This window comes from Eulemur rufifrons, chromosome 8 (genome assembly GCF_041146395.1).
Source record: "Eulemur rufifrons isolate Redbay chromosome 8, OSU_ERuf_1, whole genome shotgun sequence".
In the NCBI taxonomy this organism is placed as follows: domain Eukaryota; kingdom Metazoa; phylum Chordata; class Mammalia; order Primates; family Lemuridae; genus Eulemur; species Eulemur rufifrons.
In genome coordinates this window covers 40169178-40191432 of record NC_090990.1, presented here as the reverse complement: position 1 = coordinate 40191432, position 22255 = coordinate 40169178, and the positions used below count along the sequence as shown (strand labels likewise).

The following is a 22255-nucleotide window of genomic DNA, read 5'->3' as shown; positions in this document are numbered from 1 at the left end:
TTCATGAGGCTGCCTCTCCAGCTGGTTTCTCTGCTGAGCTTAAAGCTTGCTGTTCCTGCCACTAGAATTACTGGCACATTCCAAAACAACAGTGCTGATGGCACCAGCAGTGCGTTAATGGGGGTCTGGCCAGGCAGGGTGGGTGGAGGAGAGGGAGCTGGGTTCCAGGAGCCCTCACTGGGACTGTGTCCCCTCGCACAGAGAGGGAGGTGTGGACAGAGGGATGTACACAGGGTTTGCTCTCCTGCATACAATAGCTGTCTTCTTGAAACACCACCTCGTGTAAACTGAATCCTGTTTTTTTAGCACCCGGAGAGGGATGGCTTTTTAGGAGGACTTTAAGAGAACTCCTTTAGTTTTCCAAGAATCCTCCTCAAATTTTAGGGGGCCTGTTTAAAGTCGGGGGATACCCCCCATTGCAGTGTCTGTGGTTGGTGCCCTCCTCTTTTATTTACCTCCAGCTGGGTGTTGTCTAGAAATTCGGTTCGGTTGAGTACATCAGCCTGGGGTCTGCCGTGTTCCCGGTGCAGAGAGGAGCGGGACAGAGCGCCTGGTTTCCGTCATTCACTCCGCGGATGTTTGTTGGATGCCACATGAGGCAGGCACTGCAGAGAAGGGGCAGGTCACACCGCTGCCCTGGCCCGAGAGCCTCCCGTTGTGTGAGGGGCCTTCAAAGCAAGGGCAGGAGAGAGGGAGGAAGCAGCCCAGTCTAGCCCTCCCTTTCCTTTTAGGGGGACCTTGTGTCAAGGGCAGCAAGTAGCTTTTGGCCCTGGGAAGGCATCAGGCATGCCCAGGTTTTCATCCACCTTTCTCTTTTCTCCCACTTTCCTCTTAGATGTAATCACCGAGCACATACGGATGGTGTGTTCTGAACTCCACTCCCGAAGCACTGTATCCCATGCAGAGTTCTGTATAAGGTCAGGCCCAGCTTCAGAGGGATTTCCAGTTGGTTGGCTTCCTCAGCTTCTTGTTTTTCTGAATTTCTTCCCTCTGGAGAAGTTACTGTTCCTGGGATTTGTGAGGGAGGAGGAGAGTAGGGTGGAGAGTAGTTTGTCATACTTTCTGGGACTTTATATGGGACTGGAACTCTCTTCCCATCTCAGCTGTGAGCTCTTGGATGAGAGGTCTGTGTGTTGCAGGCCCAGCAGGTAGTTATGGAAGTTCCTTGCTCCCATTTCATAGATACAAGTGCTGAGGACCAGAGAGGCAAGGGCATGGCAAGGGAAGCAACCTATATATTCTTGGGGTTTTGCGATCCCTAGCAAAGCGTTGACCCACTGTACCATGTCATCGTTGGGCTGTCTACCAACTGTGCATGTGGCATGGAAAAGATCTGACTAGAATGTGGTTCTTGATGGGTGGGAGTTTGGGGGAGCGGGATGTTGGGAGTGCACTGATGCAGCAGAAAGCAGTAGGACCAGAGAGTCCATAGACAGTAGGATGCACTGGCTCTGGGCTTTCTAGACTCAGAGGATCGCGTTGGGGGAAAGGGGCGGGAGTCTCATCCCTTGTGGACGACGTGGCCCAGCACTGGGGAGTTGAAGTGTTCGTGGGAGTGGTGGCGGCCAGCCACTTGCAGCCCTGGGTCTGGCCCCCGTGTGAGCTGGGGGAGTCAGTCCCCTCTGCACGGCAGTCTCCTCGTCTGTGAAATAAAGGAATCCACCTGACCATCCACAGCTCCTCTCTGGTCCCTCAGTCCGTGTCTGTGGATGGAAAGCAGCATCTCAGCAAGGTCTCTGCACTGCTGGGTCTCAGACTGGCTTCTCAGGGTAGAAGGTGGCTTGGGGTTGGGGTTTACTGGCTTGTGTGTAATACTGGCTTGTGTGTAATTTTGCCCTGTTGTGCACAATTCCACAAGGGTTTGCGGAGTGCCACCTCCCTTAACCCTGGGCTGCAGCATGTGTGAGCCAGAGTCAGGACACACCTCGAGAGCAGTCCCTAGACCCTGCCTGCTTTTGTGTGGCATCTGTGCAGCCGTGAGAGGGTGCAGAGCTGGCATCCGACTCTGCAGGTGGCTCACTTGGGTACTCAGAACACTAGGTTCCCCTTCAGGGAGAGATCGTGACGTGGGGGTGGGGCGAGTGGAGAGGGCACCCAGAGTCTTTAAAAGCACAAGCATCTCAGAAGAGCAAAGGGGAAGCCTTCAAGGTTGATGCCTCTGGGTTCGGCCTGGACGCATGTGTGTAAGTCACGGAGCGCGGTGGGGGTCGGGCCGAGCTGAAGATTTTCTGGGACTTCGAGGGGATAAAAGCAGAGTGACCTTCCTGTTTCCCCCTTTAGCTTGGATTTGAGCCCACAGTTCTTCCCCTTACAATGGGCCTGATTTCTGTGGAAAGAATGGGTCTGCCCTGTTCTAATTAGAGAGTCGAGGCCTTGTTTGATGCAAAATAAATAACACAGACTGTGCATCCAGCTTGACAGTTGGCTGAGGCCCTCCGAGAACCGCCTGCCCCGTGGCGGGGTATGTGGGGCACCATCCACGGAGCACCTGCCTGCTCCCCGCTCCCCAAGAGGAAGCTGAGGGCCATGCAGGGGATGCAATGACGGCCCAAGGACATGCGGTGGCAGGGCAGCATGGGGCTCCAGGGCCAGCTCCCTCCCGTCACCCACTGCCTCCTTTCTCTCCTGTAGGTCTCCTGTTTGCCACTTAGCCGGGTGCCCCTCTGAGTCTGTTGAGGGGCCCACTGTCGACTCGCATTTGTGGGATGGGCGGGTTTTGTACTTTCCGTGGGAGATCTTGGTTGAGCCCATGGATCTTGTTGAGGTTCTTTTATCATTGATCATCCTGTTTTAGAGTAGGAAGGAAATGACAGAGAATTTACCCTCACGTTGAAGTTTCAGAACAGTTGATGGAGACGGTAGTTCTGTGCGTTTCTGTTAGCAGTAACGGTAGTATGAGTACAGTTCCAGTCTGCTGGACGCTCGCGTGGTCAAAAGGATGAGAGAGACGCAGCCTCTTCCCGCTGCGGAGCCTGGCAAGGCCAGGCGTGAGGCCATGGCCACCTGGTTTTCTGTCTGACTTGTTACGTTGAAGTTGCCGTGGTAAGACCCGAAATGGACACTTTCTACGCTGGGGGCTGGGTGGTGAGGGCCGGGGGGGAAAGGGTTTTGGATTTGGACTGAGATGACACCTCCTAGGAAGTGGGGTGACCCGGTGGGGACAGTTTCTGACAGATTCCTGAGGAACATTTAGTGGAGAAGTTTGACTTTCTTTGCACGATGTCACTTGAAGAAGCTACCTTACCTACCAGCCAGTTTGGACCCGTTTGGCGTTTCTGGGGAATGCCGCCTCCTAGGGTGACAATTCCCTGCCAGGTGAAGTAAGGTTTGAAACAATTTCCTCGCCTTTTCTAAGGCATCCTGGGCTAGTGCTGAAGTTTTGGGCTTTTGGTCCTTACATGCCTTGAGCCCTGTCTGGCCCAAGGCTGTGCAGACTGAGGGGTCTTGATATGTTCTTCCGTTTCGTACTGCAGGAGCCTGTTGGTTTGCTCGGAGTTCCACTGCTCCTCAGCTCACCAGGAGATCCTTCTGGAAAGTAAACTTACACGTGTTTGGGTGGAGGGATAGGTAGAGAGCTGCCCCAGGGCAGGTTGAGTCAGGAGTTCTTCCAAGATGCCGCATTGGCATTTGAGGACTTTTCTACAGCTGAGCGTATAGCTGGCAAGCTGGGCCCCTGAAAGAGGACCCTTTATAAGGGTCCACCGAGGTTTCTGATCATTCCCTTAGAGTATCTGTTGGAGGTTCCTTCCTACTGGCTTGGTCTGTGGAGGAACCCTGTCTCCTGTGAATATCCCACATGCCACAGGAACATGGAACGATGAAGGAAGGTTGCTAGACAAAGTTTATATTTAGATTATTATAGCATTACTCTTGATCTGTGAATTTTAGCCTTTGTGGCTCAACAGTTCACAAATGACCAGAGTAATTTCCAACCTTCCTGAGCATAACTTGCATCTTGGCCCGAGGAGCAGGTGGGCCCGTGAGGCTCTGAGCTGGTGGATCAGCCTGTCTGGCACCCGCAGCTCCCCGGCCCTGCTTGTTTCATAGGTAAGCTAATAGCATCCTTACAGTGACCTTGGAATTGGGGTATGACTGCTGCCAGTCTATATACACACCTGTGAGAACACCTATGTGTTCTGCACCAACTTATTTTGACAAGTAGAAGGAAGACAGAGAAAGTTGTCCTCCACCAGAGCTGACGTTGTGCTAACTTTCTGAGTATTTCCTTTGAGGCTGTTTTTCTTCTTTTTCACTTAACTGTTTTACATAATCACGTTCTGGTCAGAAAATTCTCTTTCTAAAAAATAGCATTTCAGAAGCTGTGCAAGCTCTGTTTCTGTTTCCAGACTCTGAGTTTGTTTCCATGTTGGGATGATTTTTGGAGGGCCTCTGTGTGGGCTTCTCTTGCCCATCCCGGGGCTGCTGCTTGGGGGTGTGTTGGGGGGGCAGGAATGGTCCATTCAGTCTCAGCATCCTGGGCTGTGGCATTCAGACCCAAGCAGGGCCCTTTGTGCCTAAAGTAGTAGTTGATTGGAGTGCTAATGAATCAATTAGAAAATTACTTGCTGCCGGGATCCCCAGCCAAACCAGGGTTGTGCACACGTCTTAGAAAACCATCCGAAGGCCATACGCGTATAAATCTCTCTTGGCTGGGGCCCTCGTAAATCGCAGTACAGCCTTTCTTGGACCTGTTAATCACTTGAGAAAAACAGGACCACTTCTGCTTCGCAGGGCTGCTTGTGCTTGGCACGGTTTTCTAGCTTGTGCCTCTTCCACTGGTGAGAAGGGAGACTGGCGCGCTCAGTGACAGCGTTTGTACCGCGCTGTAAAAAGAATCATTCAGGGGCCGCTCACAGGTCTCATCCCTGCAATAACCCTGTTGGGGGGTACTGTTACTGCTTTGCCTGTTTTTATGGATGCAAAACTGGGGCTCAGGTAGTGTAAGCAACCTGTCCTCCCATCACCACCTAACGGAAGGCAGTGGTGGAACCTTCAGATTCCCAAATCTTCAAACGTCACTCTGCTGTGATGCCTTTCCAAATGGATACCCACAGTTAATATATGTTAGGGGGTTCTCATAGTCCCAGGTTGGGGGTGGCAGGCTGAGGCACAGCCAGTAGAGATGGAAATGGTGGGGGCATTTTTGGATAAATACCCAGGGTTGGGGTTTAGGACACTTTAATGTGGGGCAGAAGGGCTGGAGTGACAGCCAACAGCCGAGGCTGAAGGGACCCTGTGTGGGGGGTAGCATAGGGGCTCCACATGGGTGGCAATTTGTGTTATGTGTTCAGGACACTCACCAGGTATGTTTGAACCTAAAATGGAAATGGGTAGGGAAGAGACAAGTTAAAAAAGATGAACTTGCTATGAATCCCAACTGAAATGGGAGCCATTTCTTGAAAAAGACATCTGCAAAGTAATGATGTGGATGTTTTTCTGTCCTACCATCCCTGTTTCCTCCTTGGATACTCACCTCATGTGAGCACCCCCTAGCCCTTGTTTTACAGGTAAGACTAAGGTGGCATGCCTACACCTTCACCTGGAGAAGCTTCTTCCTGGCTGACGCCTCAGGGACCTCTGTGCTGGTCTCCTCTTTCAATTTGGTTTCATCTGGGGGGAGCTAGTGGCCTTTGTTTCTGGACTGTGGGGCAAGACCACTTGTCTGATAACCTCAGATTCTGTCCTTTTGTCTCCAGGATGGTCAGTGTGTCATGTAGCTTTGATTTTTCTACGTCCACCTTGGGGTTCTTGGATACCCAGCAGTTCCTTTGTGCACACAACAAACATTTGAGCACCTGCTGTGCGCCAGGTACTGTTGCAGGTGCTGGGAATACAGCACAGTGATGACCCCGCCTGCCCTCACAGAGCTGACATTCTAGCACATGGCACAGAGACCTGCCTGGGTTGAGGATATGAACAGAATAATTCTAATTCTCCTTCACAGTGGCTCTTTTTGATGGGCCTAACATTGTGCAGGACATTTTTTTTTTCTGCTGAGAGATGGGGTCTCACTCTATTGCCCAGGCTGGAGTGCAGTGGTGTTATGATAGCTCACTGCAACACCTGTGATCTCACCTCGAACACCTGCGATCATCCTGCCTCAGTCTCCCGGTAGCTGGGATTGCAGGTGCATGCCACCACACATGGCTGATTTTTTTATATTTTGTAGAGATGGGATCTCGCTACGTTGTCAGGCTGGTCTCGAATTCTTGGCCTCACGTGATCTTCCTGCCTCAGCCTCCCAGAGTGCTGGGATTATAGGTGTGAGCCACCGCACCCAGCCTGTGCTGGGCATTTTATATTTGTCATCATGTTCCATCTTCAGAAGCGCTTTGTTCAGGCAGTTATGGTTATCCCATCTTTGCGGACGACGCTGCCGAGAACACACAGTGGTAGGTGCTCAGTAAGCCCTTGTTGAAAGGGTGAAGGGCAGCAGCTTGCTGGCGGTGGAACTGGGTCTCTAGCCTGGCCTAGGCTCTCAACGGGACACCAGGCTGCCTGGCCAGGGCTGCACCTGTCACGTTGGGGCTGGCCTGATTTTTCCTTGAGTGTGAGTGAGTGGCAGAGCCTAGACACATTGTGGTGCAAGGTCCTGGTCTGGTTTGTAACCAACTAGATCTGTTAGCCATTGCCACTACTGGAGGGTTCCTTTGTTTCAGGTACTTACAGGAGGGAAGGTAAGATTTAGAGGCCACTCACTTCTGTGGCCCTGTGAGTCCCCGGCCTTGCTGCTCCAGGTGCATTGGCACTACCATCTGAGCTGGGAGTATGGTGGGGGGGCGGTGAGAATGGGATGTGCCTGCCCTGCTGCCCAGGACCACAGGTGACCTGAAGCCGGCACAGATGAGGCAGTGTGTGCAAACTCCTGCCCCATCCATCTGCTTGGCCACCTCCTTGGCCTTCTGATATTGACTTGGCCCCACCAAGGTCCAGGTATTGGAAATCCAAAACAAATAAAGCCCAGCCCCGTAGACGGAAGCAGCTTGGCTCTCTCTTTGCGGAAGCTCAAAGTGCAACAGCTGTGTGGGTAGCCAGCTCTCTGGGTGTCACCTGTTCGGCAGGCTGTTGGAGTAAAGTCCCAGGCAGGCCTCAGCCTGTAGGTGAGGGAATTAGGAGCATGTGGCTGGCTGTGGGGGCAGGGCAGAGGGGGTCTACTTTCTTTGCCTCTTGTGTGTTCCCTTGACCTTCAGGCTCCATTTTGAACCTTCTCCTTTTCTCTCTCTTCTTTCTGCTGACTCTCTCCTAATTCCCACCAATCTTCTCCCCAGCCCCCACCTTCTCTGTGTTTCCTAATGCCTTGTGCATGGCCGCAGACTCTCCTCGACTGTTCTCAGTTGGTGAGCCAAGGGGCAAAGTCCGCCACCCGGTAAAGGTGACTTTGTGTTGCTGTGACCCAGATGGGGTTGGAGGGTCTGACCTCTCCCACGTGGCGCTGGTCGAAGGTGAAGGTTGGGTGCGTGGATGTCGAGGTGCAGCTATGTTATTTTGTGTCCTGTGACCCTGAAGCAGGAGCAGCATGTAGAATTAGGAAAGGGCTGGGTGACTGGGGGCGGCGGTGAGAGTGTTGAGAACGATGGAAAGAATCCAATTTGTTGTATTTGTTTCCTGGACGCAGCAACAAGGTGCCATAAACCAAGTGGCTTTAAACAACAGAAATTTCTTCTCTCACAGTTCTGGAGGCGGAAAGTTCAAGATTAAGGTGCCAGCAGGGCCGTGCACTCCCTGAAGGCTCTAGAGGAGACTCTGTTTCCTGCCTTTCTCGTACCTTCTGGTGTTGCCTACAATTCTTGGTGTTCTTGGCTTGTGTTACTCCAGTCTCTGCCTTTGTCGTCGTGTGGCATTCGCCCTGTGTGTCTGCGTGTCCAAATTTCCCTCATTTTATGAGGATACCAGTCATTGGATTAGGGCCCACCAATGTAATCACGCTAAACTTAGGACCTCATGTTAGCTTGATGACATCTGCGAAGGACCTTGTAGCCTGCCTGCCCTCTGTATCCATGGGCTCTGCATCCTCGGATTCAACCAACTGCAAATCGAAAACATTTTAGGGAAAGAAACAATGAAAAATAATACAAATTTAAAAACACAGTATAACCATTATTTACATAGTATTTACATTATATTAAGTATTGTAAGTAACCTATAGAGGATGTAAAGTGTGTGGGAGGACGTGCCTGGGTTACATGCAAATGCTGTACCATTTTGTACATGGGACTGGAGCATCCAGGGATTTCGGTATCCTGGGGTGGGACGGAGTCGGGGTGTGGGCCTGGATACCAGGAGACGACTATTTCCAAATAAGTCACCTTCACGGGTACTGGGGGTTGAGATTTGAGCGGGGACACAGTTCAACCCGCAACACAAGGTAACGGTGCCAGGCCCCAAAATCCAAACCCCTGTTATAAGGGGCCGTAATGCCCCTAATCTACTCTGTAATTTCAGTCAGCCCAGTAGCCTTACGTCAGGAGTCTGCTGTGTGCCACAGTCTGGGCTTGGCCAGGCACAGAAGTGAGACATCGCTTGGCTTTGGGGTGAGATGCTACTTTTATGGAAACTGGGGTTTTTTAAAAAAAGCTGAAAGAGAATGTTCATGCAGGCACTTCAGAGATGGCCTTAGAAATAGAGACAGGCTTTTCTTCCTGCCCTATTAATTTTGAGGCCAAGTGGCTCAAGCCAGCACTGACTCTCCCTTCTCTCTGAAAGAAGGAGTGGGAAGGGGCCAGGAACCCCTGGACTTGGAGGTGCTTTCGGTGCCTGGTTCCTCTCGCTGCAGGGGAGGGGGACTTGGACGGCTTTTAGAGCGTGGTTCGTGGTGTCGCCTGTTCCAGGCAGCCTTGGTAGCTAGGAACTGTTTTATTAGAAGGGCAAATATTGAGTAGTGTCAATAAGGATGTTTTTTATAGGGGCCCCTGTGTTTTTGCTGTGGATGAACATGAAGCAGCCAAGCGTGGGTTGGCCTCCAAGGGCTGGGGCCAGCCCTTTTTCTCCCCCCACAGAAGTTTCCCGTCTGAGCAGAAAGAACCGACCGAGTCTCCTCGCGCACAAGAATTCTTCTCATGACTTTCCAGCCTCCCTGCGTCTGAGGAGAATTTCCGCACAGACGGCAGGAGTGGAGTAGAAAGCATTTGTAGCTATTGTGTTAGTGAAAACCAATGTAATGTAAATAGGAAGTCTGGATTATACGTATCCTCAAAACGCGGCGACGGAAACCCACACACACCAAATGAAATTTACAGCTGTGTGCGTGGGCTCCGGAGTGCCGTCTGCAGGCGACGGCCCAGGCGGTGGCGGCCCTTGTCTCGGGTGACTGCCCTCCATCTCCTCTTCGCTCTTTTCTCTCCTCACCCAAAAAAGAGAGAAAAAAAAAAATTAATTGGACATTCTCCCCAATGCTTTCCTCTCTTTCCAAGGTCTTCACCACACTGAATGTATTGAGCGTGTTCAGAGTCAGCTGGGTTAGCTGCCCTTTCTAACAGCATCAGAAGGAGGCAGAGCACATTGTTTATGCCCAAATGAGCCAGCCATGGGAGATGCAAAGAAGTATCTTGTACATTAATAATCTTCCCATTTTCTGTCCCTAAATGATACCTTTCCTGGGCGTGTCTTGGATCACCCTTTCCCAGAGGGGGACTTTGAGAGCCTACTTTGGGCAGAAGCGCAAGTATTTATCATGCCAAGGTTGGTCGTGTGCCATACCTAGGTATCTTTGTAAATAGATCAATTTCATGTCTTATTTCCAGAGTATGTTTAGATACATGTTTATAATGAAGGCAACTAGATAATAAACACAGATACGACTCTGGAAATTCCACTATGTAGGGATTAATATTTTTCGTATCCTGATTTATGTCTCGTTGGTGTGATTTTTTTTCTAAACATGTCCGTGCCCCTACGAGGCCATGTCCAGTGGGGCAGTATCAGTCCACTTGGCCAATTGGGTCCAGGCATCTACTCCGAGTCACCTCTTGGCCATCGTGGCCCTCTCCCTGATGTGCTTCCTCAGCGGCCAGGTGCTGGCTCCCTACTGTCCATCCTTCCTCCTCTCCTGGTCTTCGTGGAGCCTTTGTAAGTGCAGACCACCCGTCCTCAGTTTGCCAAGTTGCACGTCCTCTTCTGAAATCCCGGAGTCTTTGTTGACACACGGTTCCCTTCCAAAAGGGCTGCTACGTGCTTCTCTGCGAGTGGCTCTAGCGGCCCCTTCCTCTGTTCAGAAGCTCTTTGTAATTGATGTTGCCAAAACCAATTTTTTCTGTGAGGAGAGGGGTTGGGGTGTAATCCTTGCTGCAAATCCTAGAGTTCAGGACTGCTGTGTCAGGGTGACCTTGTGTGTGTCGAGAGAGAAGGTCGTATGGAGCTATGATTTTAACCTTTCTGGGAGCACAGATCCCCGTGAGACTGAAATTCATTGCCCTCTTTTCCAAACTCTACACAGTCACATGTATACAAATAACTGTGCATCATAAGTCTAGGGGTTTGGGTTTGCAGACCCTCTGAAATTCATCCCAGGGCCCCTTTAGAGGCAGACATAGCCGCCTACCACTGGGTAGGCCTCTTAGGGTCCAGTTTGCCTTCTGTAGGACTGCTGCAGTGACAGTTACCCGACAGTCTTGCTGATGTGAGGATGATGATGATCGTAGCAGCTTCAGTCTACTGAGCTCTGATGTTGTTCAGCCAGTCCTCACCATGACCCAGTGGGCAGAAGGTACCACCATCCCATTTCACAGACGAACAAATGGAAGCTCAGAGAGGTGAAGTGACATGCCCAGGGTCATACGGTTAGAGCAAGGGTCGGAACCCAGGAGATGTGGCTTTAGACTGTGTGCCAAACACCTGACATGCAGCAAAGGAAGGTATCGGGTGCTCAGTGAGTGGCAGCAGCGATATTAAAAGCAGCAGAGGGTTGGGACACAGCCTCCCCTCTCCCACAGGCCCCCCACCTGTCCCAAGCATCCTCCTGGTACAGGATCCGGGCTACGGAGGAGCTCGCGGGCGGGTGGAGGCGAGCGCAGATCCGCCAATCCTGGGAAATGTGTAAAATCCTGTTCCTGAAAACCGACCGGGTTCTCAAAGTGTCCCGGCTGGCATGTTTTGCTAGTCACGAAACATGATCCATACGCTGTATTTTAGGACTCCCCATCTGTCGGCATCGGGGAGCGTTTTCCCTTGAGGAAGCTCAGAGCACGCCAGCTCACCGAGAGGGCCGGTGGGCAAGGAGGATCTGTGATCTGTGATGTGTGATGGTGGGGTGGGCCCAGGGGGCTGGCACGTGGGAGACATGGCTAGGGGCCCTACCCAGGGCATGCCAGGTCCCTTTCCCATTGCTTCACTCAATTTTTAGGCCGATACCCACTTTTGAGGCTCAGGGAGGTTGTTTCTTTCTCGTCCATAGTTTTAAGGCTGCAAAGAGGCTGAGCAGCAGAGATTTGAACTTCAGTTTTTAGATTGTCCAGTGTTCACTGCCTTGTCCCTCCTGCTTCTGGGCCTTCCCACTGCAGGTGGTGAAGGGCAGGTGTGGGGGACCCTGCCCAGGAGTGGGAGGTGGGAGAGGGAGGGCATGAGCCTTGCTCTTGGCCTCTCTGCTCCGGCCACAGCTGGTGGGAGAGGAAGACGCTAGGAGGGCTATTGATCCACCAGCTCCTCCCAGGGCGGGAGGGCCACAGCACATTCTGGCTTTCTTTTTAAAAATGCATTAACCTGACCGTAAGCAGGCCCCAGTTTAAAAATAAATAAAAATAAGACAAGAAGCAAAACAAGTGGGAGAGGGGGGTGGAGTGGAGGAAAACCTTAGGGAAACTGAAACGGCACTCAAGGCGGTCCCTTCTCGGCGAGCCTTCCAGCTGCAGAACAAGATGCCTGGGTTCCTAGCTGGTGGCCGCTCTGCTTTCCTGTGTCCAGGGGCATGTTACCTAAATCTGGACGCTGTGCCGTGGCTTCCACATTTGAAAGCCCACTGTGCCCCCTGACTTGAGCAATACGGCCTTTCTCTTTGTCCTCCAGCCACACACTGGCCTTCTCTTGGTTTCTCCAAAGTGCCAGGTACTGGCCTTTGCACATTCTGTTCCTTCTGCCTGGAAGGTGCTTCCCTCGCCTCCCTTTCCCTGCTCTCCGGGTTAGCACCTGCTCATCTTTCAGGCCTCAGCCCAGAGGGCACTTCCTAGGGACCCTGTGCTGACCCCTGGCTGGGTCAGGTTTCTTCTTATGCATCCCCATGGCTCCCAGGACTTCTCTTTTGTAGCTCTTCCAGAAGCATAATAAAATAATTACCTTTCCTTTTACAGCGTGTAGCAATTAAGCTCTGGGAAGGCAGGGACTGGTCTGTCCTCTTGACTCTCCTGTTCGTCTTTACCTTTGGCTACTATTGGCTAAATACCCATTGCGCGGCATAGCACCTGCTGTCATGGGATCTCAGGAGAACCTTGTGGAATGAATGCGCGGTGGGTCAGGGTCTATTTTGTTTGGCCCATGGGTGTAGTTTGGATGAGGGTGACGGGAATAAACATCATAAACAGAAGTCACTGTGATTTCCTCCTGTTTTTCAAGGTGTGGGCCCACTGGGAGGTGAGGATATGGTTTGAAAGTGAAGCCCCCAACACATTAAAGGTGAAGACTTCTTTCTGGCGTAGTCCAGTAGGCTGGGCAGGAGCCCAGAGCAGGTGGGGCCCTTGATGGTGGTCTCTGCTGGCCTGTTCCCTTTGTGGGTTGAAAGACATGGAGCCTAGTGAACAGAAGGGACGTAGCCAAGACCACACAGCAGAGCCTTACAAGACCTTTACTTGGGCCCTATTTTATTTATTTTATTTTTTTTTAGAGATGGGGTCTTGCTCTGTCTCCCAGGCTGGTCTCAAACTCCTGGCCTTGAGTGATCCTCCCACTTCAGCCTCCCAAGTTGTTGGGATTACAGATGTGAGCCACCACACCTGGCTCTGGGCCCTATTTTAATTGTGAAAAGGGAGTTAATCTAGCGCCAGGTGCCAGCCAGCTTACTCTGCAGACCTCGTTTCGCTGGCCCTGTAGAGTGACTCAGTCGTGGCAGCACTGATTTACGGAGGAGGTGGAGGCTCGGGAAGCTTTGGTTGCTTGCCTCAGAACACGGCGGAGGCGGGATTGGGACTCCGATATTTCCCATTCCACAGCCCAGTTCCTTCAAATGCCCTACCTCCCGGCAGGGTGGGGTGGGATGACATCTTCGTTTCTCAGGTTGGCTCTGGTGGGGACCCTCTGCGTACTGTTAGCCAGTGGAGTTGTGGCCACGTGGGGGGCCTTCATTGTCTTCTGGGTCGGCATGGGGGTAAGCTGGGGTTCACAGAGACCTCTTCGTCCCCTTGACCTGGCTTCACTTCCTGTTTGTCTCCTGCCTCTCAATCTCCAGGAGAGCCTCAGAAATTCCTCTCTTCCCCTTATCAGTCGCCATTTCCCTGGGAAGCTACTGGTGCTCCTGGGAAGGTACTGAGGGTGATGAAGCAAAATTTGCACCATTCTGAGAGTAACTTTCCATCGTTTGTGGCTAAAAATAGTGTGTACTCATTTCTCCTTGCTGTTCCTGGGTTTTCTTTTGGGGCTTCATGGGAGCCACTTGCCCCTTTGTCCCTCCCTCCCTGCTAGCCCCGGGCAGGCATAGGGATTCCCACCACTTGGGGACGTGGGTGGGTTTAGTGCTGCTCACCTCCTGGAGAGCAGAACCCTGGGGCCTCCAGGAGGAAGCAACTCTGGTTCTCTGTGGCAGCAAACAGTGCGTTGGTGGCCTGGCACTTTGGCACTTGCAGAGAGGCCAACTCCCTTTGCAAATATTACTGTAGCCGAAAAGAGACAAGCTACCTTTAGAGGACTTTCTTTGTGTAGACTTTTTTTTTTTTTTTTTGAGATATCTGGAATGCACAGAGGCAAGAGAGATAAAATTAATTTGTTCAATTAATTTTGTAAATATTGACTGAGCAGAAGTTTTATGCCAAGCCACATGTCAGGGACCCAAGAGCTTACCAAAAAGCAAAACAACACAGTCCCTTCCTTGAAGGTGCATGTCCTCTAGGTTGGGGGCGGGGGGGGGGGGCAGAAAGAGGTGTTAGGAGGCAGTAGAGCTGAGAGTCCCAGGGTCCTGCTGCCCACCCCACCCTCTCTTCTGGAATTAGTTTATGATGCTGAACTGTGTTTTACCTTTCCCCTTTCTTAAGGCACTCAAGAGTTCCCTCTCCCCCAATTTTTTGAGTGCTTACTATGTTCTAGGGCTAGGCTAGTATTTTACTTGGATTTATTTCATGAACTCCACATAAGCCTGTGAAGTAACCACTGCTATCATCCCCATTTTTCCAGCTGATGAAATTGAGGCCCAGAATGGTTAATTAACTTGCCTGAGGCCCCGCAGCTAAAATGTTGCAGTCCGGACTCAAATCTAAGCACATTCATTCCAGAGCTCATGCTCCTGACCACCGGCTGTATAGACACACCCGCACTGAGGATGTGTGTCTGCTGAGGCTCCTCTGTCTGCCCAATACAGATCATCCTAAACAGGTGCTTTCTCTTTAAAAATCTTCACTGTGGGCCGGGCGTGGTGGCTCATGCCTGTAATCCTAGCTCTCTGGGAGGCCGAGGCGGGTGGATCTCTTGAGGTCAGGAGTTCGAGACCAGCCTGAGCAAGAGCGAGACCCCCGTCTCTACTAAAAATAGAAAGAAATTATATGGACAACTAAAAATCTATATAGAAAAAATTAGCCGGGCATAGTGGTGCATGCCTGTAGTCCCAGTACTCGGGAGGCTGAGGCAGTAGGATCGCTTAAGCCGAGGAGTCTGAGGTTGCTGTGAGCTAAGCTGACGCCACGGCACTCACTCTAGCCTGGGCAACAAAGTGAGACTCTGTCTCAACAACAACAACAAAAAATCTTCACTGTGCATTCTGTTTGATACTCCTAGTAACCTGTGGGATAAGAACTCCCACCTCCCCTATTTCCTATTTTTTTTGAACAGATTGCACCAAATGGTGATAGGTGAAGTGGCTTATCCAAGGTCTCTGGAGAGGGCAGGATACTTCGGGGGCTGGGAATTGAACTATGTTGTCTTAATCCAGAGCCTATGGGAGAGAGAAGGCCCGTGAAAGCACTCTGCAAACTGTAAAGTGCTGCGTGAAATGCAGTGTGCATGCGAAAAGGCGTGTGTTTAGAAGACTAGCTTTAACTTGGACCTCATGCATCCTGTTTGGGGATTTCTTGCACTGTCGTCGTGATCTGGTTTCAGGTACCTGTGAAAAATTATGGTAATTAAAATGTAATTTGGAATCCCCTGTTGGCTCACAGCAGCTGGTCCAGATGCGGGAGGCTGGGGCTGTTTGTGCTGGAACAAGCTGAGGCTTGTTAGGGGTGTCACTTTATTCTGCCCTTTATGTTGCTGGGGAGAAGGGTGGGGGCAAAGAGATACAGGAGCTATTTTTACATCGTTCACGTCATGTTCAGAATTACTGGATGTTTGTGGTTGAGTCCCTGTTTAGCCTCAGCCGGGGAGAGAGAACTCCCTTTGCTGCCTGGGTCTGTATGGAAACTTGAGCTCACACCCCTTGGGTATATATTGCTACAAAGGCAGAGGGATCCAAAGTGACCGTGCAGTCACCGTGCAGAGCCAGTCACCCTGGGCAGTTCAGCATCGTCTCATTAGGACTTAGCTCTTCCAGGGCTCTTCAGAATGCTTGCGAGGGGTGGCTTGGGGGTGTGTGAGTGTGGGAGGCCATGTGCTCAGCCCTCCCTCATTATTCAACAGATGGTTTCTCAGTTTGAGATACAGACTAGATCTGCTACCAGGTAGTTGCAAAGTGAAGTTGAATAAGGTATTGTCCCTTAAGGATTTTATAGTCTAGTTGGGGACATGGAAAGATAAACATTCAGTTTAGCATACGCAAGCCAAGCATATACGCCAGCTCTGTCGGAGGTGCCATCGTAGCAGAGGCACAGTGGCTGTGGGAACTCAAAAGGGAGGCGCCTGGATCATGTGGGTGGTCAAAGGCGGCTTCCTGGCGGAGGTGATGAGTGGCAGGAGCTGGCTTAAGGAATTGGGGGATAAGTACTTTTGGTTTATTTGCTGTTCAGCACTATTTGTATGTATACATGTTATGGATGGTTATAGTTATTATATCTCATTTTATTATCCAGTTAAGGTCCTGCAATTTTTATTTTTATACCCAGTGCGCTCCCTGTCTTCGAAAAGTTTGAGGAAAAAAAGTGCTTTGTGCCAGCCAAGCCCTTGTTGCTTCAGAGGTCAGAGTTTGAAGCAACAATGGCCGCAGCTGCACAAAACCTGCCCTTGGGATCCCTGCGCCTCTCCACCTTGAGAGGGCAGGCCAGGGTGGGTTATGGCAAGGCAGGGGGTTAAAGAGAGCAGCTCCCCAGACTCCGGGTCCTGGCCTGGTTTGCACACTGTGCTGCCTGAGTGTGTGTGAGACGGGGACAGGCACAAGGCCTGCCGAACTATCGGGGTTGGACTATCGGGGTTGGCAGAGGTATGTGGCCCTGGTGGAGGGGTTGCTGGCAGATGCCACTGTGAAGACCAGCTGTGGATTCAGTGACTGTGCCAAAGTGGAAGGCAGAGAAGACAGCAGAAGCCAGAGAAGCAGAGCATTTCACCTGGGGCAGTGCAGCGTGTGCATGGCTGGTCTGGGGCAGGGGCTTACACGCGGAGTTGCCAGTGTACTCGTTCAGTGTTCTTTCCGCGTCCGCCGCTTGTGTGCATTCATTCATCCAGTGTATGTTCTGCGGGGACCTCTCCTGCCACACTCTGCGCACGGTGTTGAGGAAGCCAGTGAATTAGGTGCAGTCCTGCCCTTTGGGGACTGACTGTCCAGGGTGGTCACTGCACAGCTGGTGCAGGGGCCTGACCCAGTGTGTGCCTTCTGGGACCCTCTGCGTGTAGCTGGAGTGTCCACACCAGTCTCGTAAGCTACGTGTTGATGCTGCAGCATGCCAAAGCCCTGTCCTTGGTGTGGGATTATTTGCAGTTAGTATTCTAAATGTCAAGTTCCCCTTGACTTGAGCTGAGCAGACGAAACAAAATGGCAGACAGATTAGAAGGGGTTTGAGAAGCCTTTTAGGATTTGAAAACCTTACTTTGTTGACTTTGAAAAGCTGCTGAACCGGGTCCATCTGCACAGAGCCAGGGGGCGTCTGCTTGGAGCCCATCGGCTCCGTGGGCTTGGGAGGCTCTGGACAGTGCTGGCTCTTTGCTCCCAGCCTCTAGGTGTATGGGAGGCAGAGGGTGCCCATGGAGCCGGCAGGGATTGGATCCAGTCCCTCCTCATCAGTTTGTGAGAGCGGGAGGGGAGGAGCCTGGGAGAGCTGGGTGCCCAAGGGCTTCAGGAAGGGTTTGGGGGGGGTCCCCCAAGGTGGGGGCCATGTCAGTGAGCATCTGTCTAATCTAGTCGTATATTTGCCCTGCCTACTGCAAAGACCTAGTAGGTAAAAGGAAACAGAATAGCCTGCGGTGTTATAGTGTCTCTGGCGTGGGTAGTGGGAAGTTTAATAAATCAAGGCTCACCAAAGGCGCAGAAGTCCCTGGCTGAGAAACTGGAGTGTCAGTGCTAGCAGAACCTTAGAGATGGTCCTATTTGTTCCCTTCTTTCTACAAAGGTACTAGCTGAAGCTCAGAGAGGGTAGGTAATCTTTCCAAAGCCACACAGGAAGTGGTGAAGCTGGAATGTGAGTCTGTCTCTCTGACTCCAGTGCCCATACTTGTCCTGTGACATCACAGTGGCCCCTGCTCTCAGTCCTCCCTGCTTGTGAGACTCATTTCTCTGGCCCTTCCCCCACCCGCTTCCTTTTCCTGCCTGGATTCCCCAGGAATCCCGCTGTGGGTGCTGCCTCTGCAGCCCCAGCCCAGCCCCGGAGAAGAGAGAAACGTCTACAGAGAACCCAGCCCCTCACGGCTTCTCCCACACCTTTCAGGGAACAGAGTGCTTGTCTTAAGGAGTTGTGCGTGCGTTTCTGTCTCCTGAGGACAGGTGGAGATGAGCCTCACGCCTTGATGGGCTTCTCAGGGTCCCACAAAGGGTTCTTTGAATTGACGTGTCTGGGCTCAGAGGGGATAGACTTGAAATGGTGTGAATCTTCGCAGCCCGTGGCAGTCAAGTCGTAAGTCTTGCTGGACATATGATCTTCAGCCCCGACCCTAAGTCAGCCTCTGTGTCCTGTTGTCTGTGGCGGCCACACAGGACAAAGTATGTAAAGGTTCTGACGTGGACCACAGTTGTTGGGGCCCAGAGGCTGGAAGGTGGTTTTTGTGCTTTTTTTGCTTTTTCTTTGCACTCTTATGCACAAGTGCCTTTTGTTCCCAGGAAACGTTGCTTTCTCGATCCCCATCCTAGACACATTGCTGGAATGTAATAAATCTGATTGTGTTTATGTTGAAGAAATGAAACACATTGCTGCGTGAGGAGGAATGCAACAGAGGCCTCGAATGGGCTGTGTTTATGACAACAGTTTGCACATGTGGCTTTATTTTTGAAAGTGTGGTGCTTCCTCCCTCTCCATAGGACTCTGGTAACAAGAGCTGCCTCTCTGGTCGGGTGTTGGGCAAACAAAGGGCAGAGCTGCCGAGGCTCTCCCAGCTGTGGCCGTCCCCTTCCTGGTTCTGGTTCTGTGGGCCCGGCTTCTCCGACCCCCATCCTTTCTCGGGGGTGGCAGCTCCTCCAGGACAGGCCTCTGTGCCAGAGGAGTCAGAGCTGATTAGCTGATCCTCTTGTTCCTATTTCCAGGTCCAAAACAACAGGATGAAATTTAATAGGCATATATGTAGAGTCCCATGTGGTGGATTCAAAAAACTCAGCTTCACAGGCACAGGATGAGGAAGATTCATTTTAACAGCGAACGAGAAAGTGGCCCTCGCATTTCCCTGCCAGTCGGCTGTGTGCGCCAGCGGTTGGCCGTCACTGACAGAAAGTACCGCAGGCTCGCAGCACAAGTACCGTGTCCACGAGGATAAAGACGATGTTGTTGTTGTTAATAATTCATAATAATCGCTAGGTGCTTTTCGTGCATTATCCTTCAGCCTTAAAATCGTCCTCGGAGGCAGGTCACGTGAGCCTCCTTCTTTGGAAGAGAAGACCCAGGCTTTGAGAGGTTAAGTGACTTGACCAGTGTTACACTGCAAGAAGGTGGCAGAACCCACTGGAATCCAGGTCCAACTCACTGTCTGTGCCATCTGGAATGAGCCGGGGTCAGAGGGTGCTGGAGATTCTGAATGTAGAAACTAAAGGAAATGATAGCATTTAGCTTGAAGGGAGTTTTAGTAACATCTGGCTTTTATACGGCCCTCACGGTGTGCCAGACACCATTCTAAACAGTTTGTACATACCACCTCCACTGTCATCCCTATTTTATAGATGAGGAAACCGAGGCACAGAGAGGGTAAGTAAGTTGCCCAGGATGATACAGCTTGTAAGTGGCAGAGCTGGGACTCGAACCCAGATAGCCTGTCTTATTAGAGGCTTCATTGCTGGGCCACACAGCCTTAAACAGAATCCGCTGGGGTGTGGGAGGAGAGGGCTCACTGCTCTTTGGCGGGGTGACAGCTGTCCTGTTTGGATCCCAGGCAGGACCACAGCCTGCGTGTGGACATGTACATGGGAGAGGCTTCTGCTCCCCTAGCTCTGGGAGCAGCAGATGGCCGTGGAGGAGGCTCCTTGAGGGAACAGGGAGCTCCCTCCCGCTGCCAGGTGACTTCTGCCAGTCCGGCATGCCACAGAGGCAGGAGGCTGGAGCAGACCGTCCTCTCCCCTAAGAGTCTGTGATGGCAGGAAAAGCCTTTCTGTGTACCGTGTGTGGGGTGGGAGAGGTCTGCAGGGCACACCCACATGGCTGGCTGGCCGGCTCCCAGGGCTTTGTTAAGGACAAGCCCAGCTTTCCTGGACACTCCCCACCCCCAGGCGGTGGTATGTTCAGTGGTGATGGTCCCTGTGGGCCACTGGAGGGGAAGTGACCTGGTGTTCGCCAGGTCCTCCAGCCTGGCCCTATTAGGAAGCTCCAGTTGTGGAGCCCAGCAGAACTGCTGACGGCGGCACCAGGGAACAATGCCGCGTGGGAGGAGGTGCATGTGTGCTTGCGTGTCTGTGTGTGTGTGCTTGCTCTCCTCCTGACCTGAGTGCCAGCGGTGTGACACACTCCCTTGTAGTGCTCACTGTGACTCTCAGATAATGTTTGACTCCCATTCGGGGACCTCGAGCCACAGCTTTGGCCTTTCTCCGTATGTCAGGGCCGTCAGGGGGACCCCTTAGACTTAAGTGGTTTTTGTGGAGTGCCTGCCAAGGGTACATGGGAGCCTGTCACCTCCTTGACTCAGGCCAGGGAGTGGAGGCACAGACAGGCGAAGTGACTTATTAGAGGCCACATAACTAGCAGATGCAGGCTGAAGCTACGGCCCTGGTGACTTGAAATGCGGGCGAGAGGGCTTATGAGATGATCTCGTCCAGCCCTTTCGTTTTACAGATGAGGAAATGAGGCCAGACTGGCATGTTGACCTGTCCAAGGCGTCTGAGGTCATCAGTGGCAGAGCCAGGACTAGAACCCACATCTCCTGGCTCCAAATCCCACGTCTTCCTCACTCCCACTTTGAGTGTCCTTGTGTCTCATTTCTGCTGCTGCCTCTGCTGCAGGGCTGATGTGAGTGGCTTTGACTGCCACACACGTATCCTTTCACCTGCTGCTCCCGCCACCTTCCTTGGTTGCCAGTATCTGATTATCCCAGTTGTCACCTCCTTTGTCCCCCGCAGGAGCTGGTAGCAGCAGCTAGAACTGAGCGGAAGGAGCACGGGTTTGGCTAGGCAGCTATGGGATCAGGTCCCAGCTCTTCCACATATGAGCTGTGCGACCTTGGACAACTTTAACCTCATCGGGGAGATAAGATGATTTGGACTAGATAACTTCCAGTGACCCAGCAGCCCTGCAGGTCTGTGACTGGTGATTTTCATGAAAGTGAGTGACAGCCATGTTGACCTGTGGTTGGAGGCTATCTGGAAGACAGGTGTTGGGAGGCGCGGGCAGGCATTTATACCTCCTCCTTCACCAGAGAACCGCTGTCTTGGTTTTGTGCACCCTTGGGCAATGGGGGCAAGAGACCACCATCCTTGATCCCTCCTCTGCCATTTCTTCTTTCTACACGGATGCTGGCAGCCCAGACGCTGCTCTTCCTTGGCGGTGACCACCTGGGGTAGAGAGGTTACTGGTGGGTGTGTGAGTGACAGGCTTGGCCACTGACTGGTGTGGCCTTGGGCAGGGGTGACACCAGGCACAGGCAGGTGCCAAATCCTGAGTCGTGAGAGGAACTCCAGCCCTGTTGTTAGGCCTGGGAGACCCCAGCCCAAGTGAGATCACAAGTATGGGGGGAGGGAGGGGCAAGAGCAAAAGCCAGAAGCCTTTGGCCTTTTGTCACTGTCTTTAGTCTTCCATTGTGTTGGCTGTTTACATGGTTTTCATTCTTTGGTTTTTGCTTTGGCTGTGAAGTTGCAGTATTTTCTGAACTAATCCTGTTTTGTGTAACCCGAGCCCAAGTATCTGGACGTGAGGGCAAGCTGTTTTCTCTTCTTCCTTAACCAAGGATATCCTAGCCTGTGGCATCTGGAAATGGTTGGGCATCGGGTCTGAGGGAGTATGTGTGTGCACGCACATACGTCTGTAACGTAACATGCCCATATCCACGTAATACACCTTTGTCCCTCCAGCCAGGCACATATGTGTGTCTTTCTCAATGCAGAGGACTTTACACACAGATGTTCTTATATTGGAATATATGCTGCATACACATGTATAACCCTTTATTTCTGTTAATACTTAAAATGAGGAAATTGTCAAGGACTTCATGTATATAAAAGTTTGCAATGGTTAATGTTGACGTATTTTTCTTTACAAAGTTTAGTAAACCAGTAACGGTGCCTCAGTGGCTGTCAGCCTTTTCCTCGTTATTTCCAGGCTGTGCCACACCAGGCATCACAAGACCCCTGCCTCCCCCCCTGCCACTGGGAGTGGTGACCGCCCACCCACCTGGGGTGCTGGGAGAGGCCTTCGGGGTGGCCTGTGTTGATGATCTGTTAATGGTGTCTCATCCTGGCCTGGTTTGGGCGTGGGAAGGAGCCCGTCCTGAGGGACTTCTGGGCTGGTTATGTCCTTGAGGGTTAGGCTCTGAAAGGCATTTTTTGACTGCACAAGATTGGAGCTGTTGGTGGTATTGCAGTTTGGGCTGTGGCAGCAGGTGGAGCCTGTGCCCTCACCTTGGGGGTGACAGACGGGCAGGG

The 22255-nt window shown here is 52.0% G+C and overlaps 1 protein-coding gene across 28 annotated transcripts in view; it reads left to right on the top strand.

Moving 5' to 3' along the window:
* Nucleotides 1–22255, top strand: part of SSBP3 (single stranded DNA binding protein 3) — a 157970-nt gene that overhangs the window by 47868 nt on the left and 87847 nt on the right. The window contains exons 4-5 of one of the 28 annotated variants that reach the window (XM_069480039.1): nt 14959–15145; nt 16192–16199. The exons of the other annotated variants lie outside the window; for them this stretch is intronic. The gene's annotated coding sequence lies outside the window, so the exon portion shown is untranslated. The remainder of the gene's footprint in view (nt 1–14958; nt 15146–16191; nt 16200–22255) is intronic. 28 annotated transcript variants of the gene reach the window in all.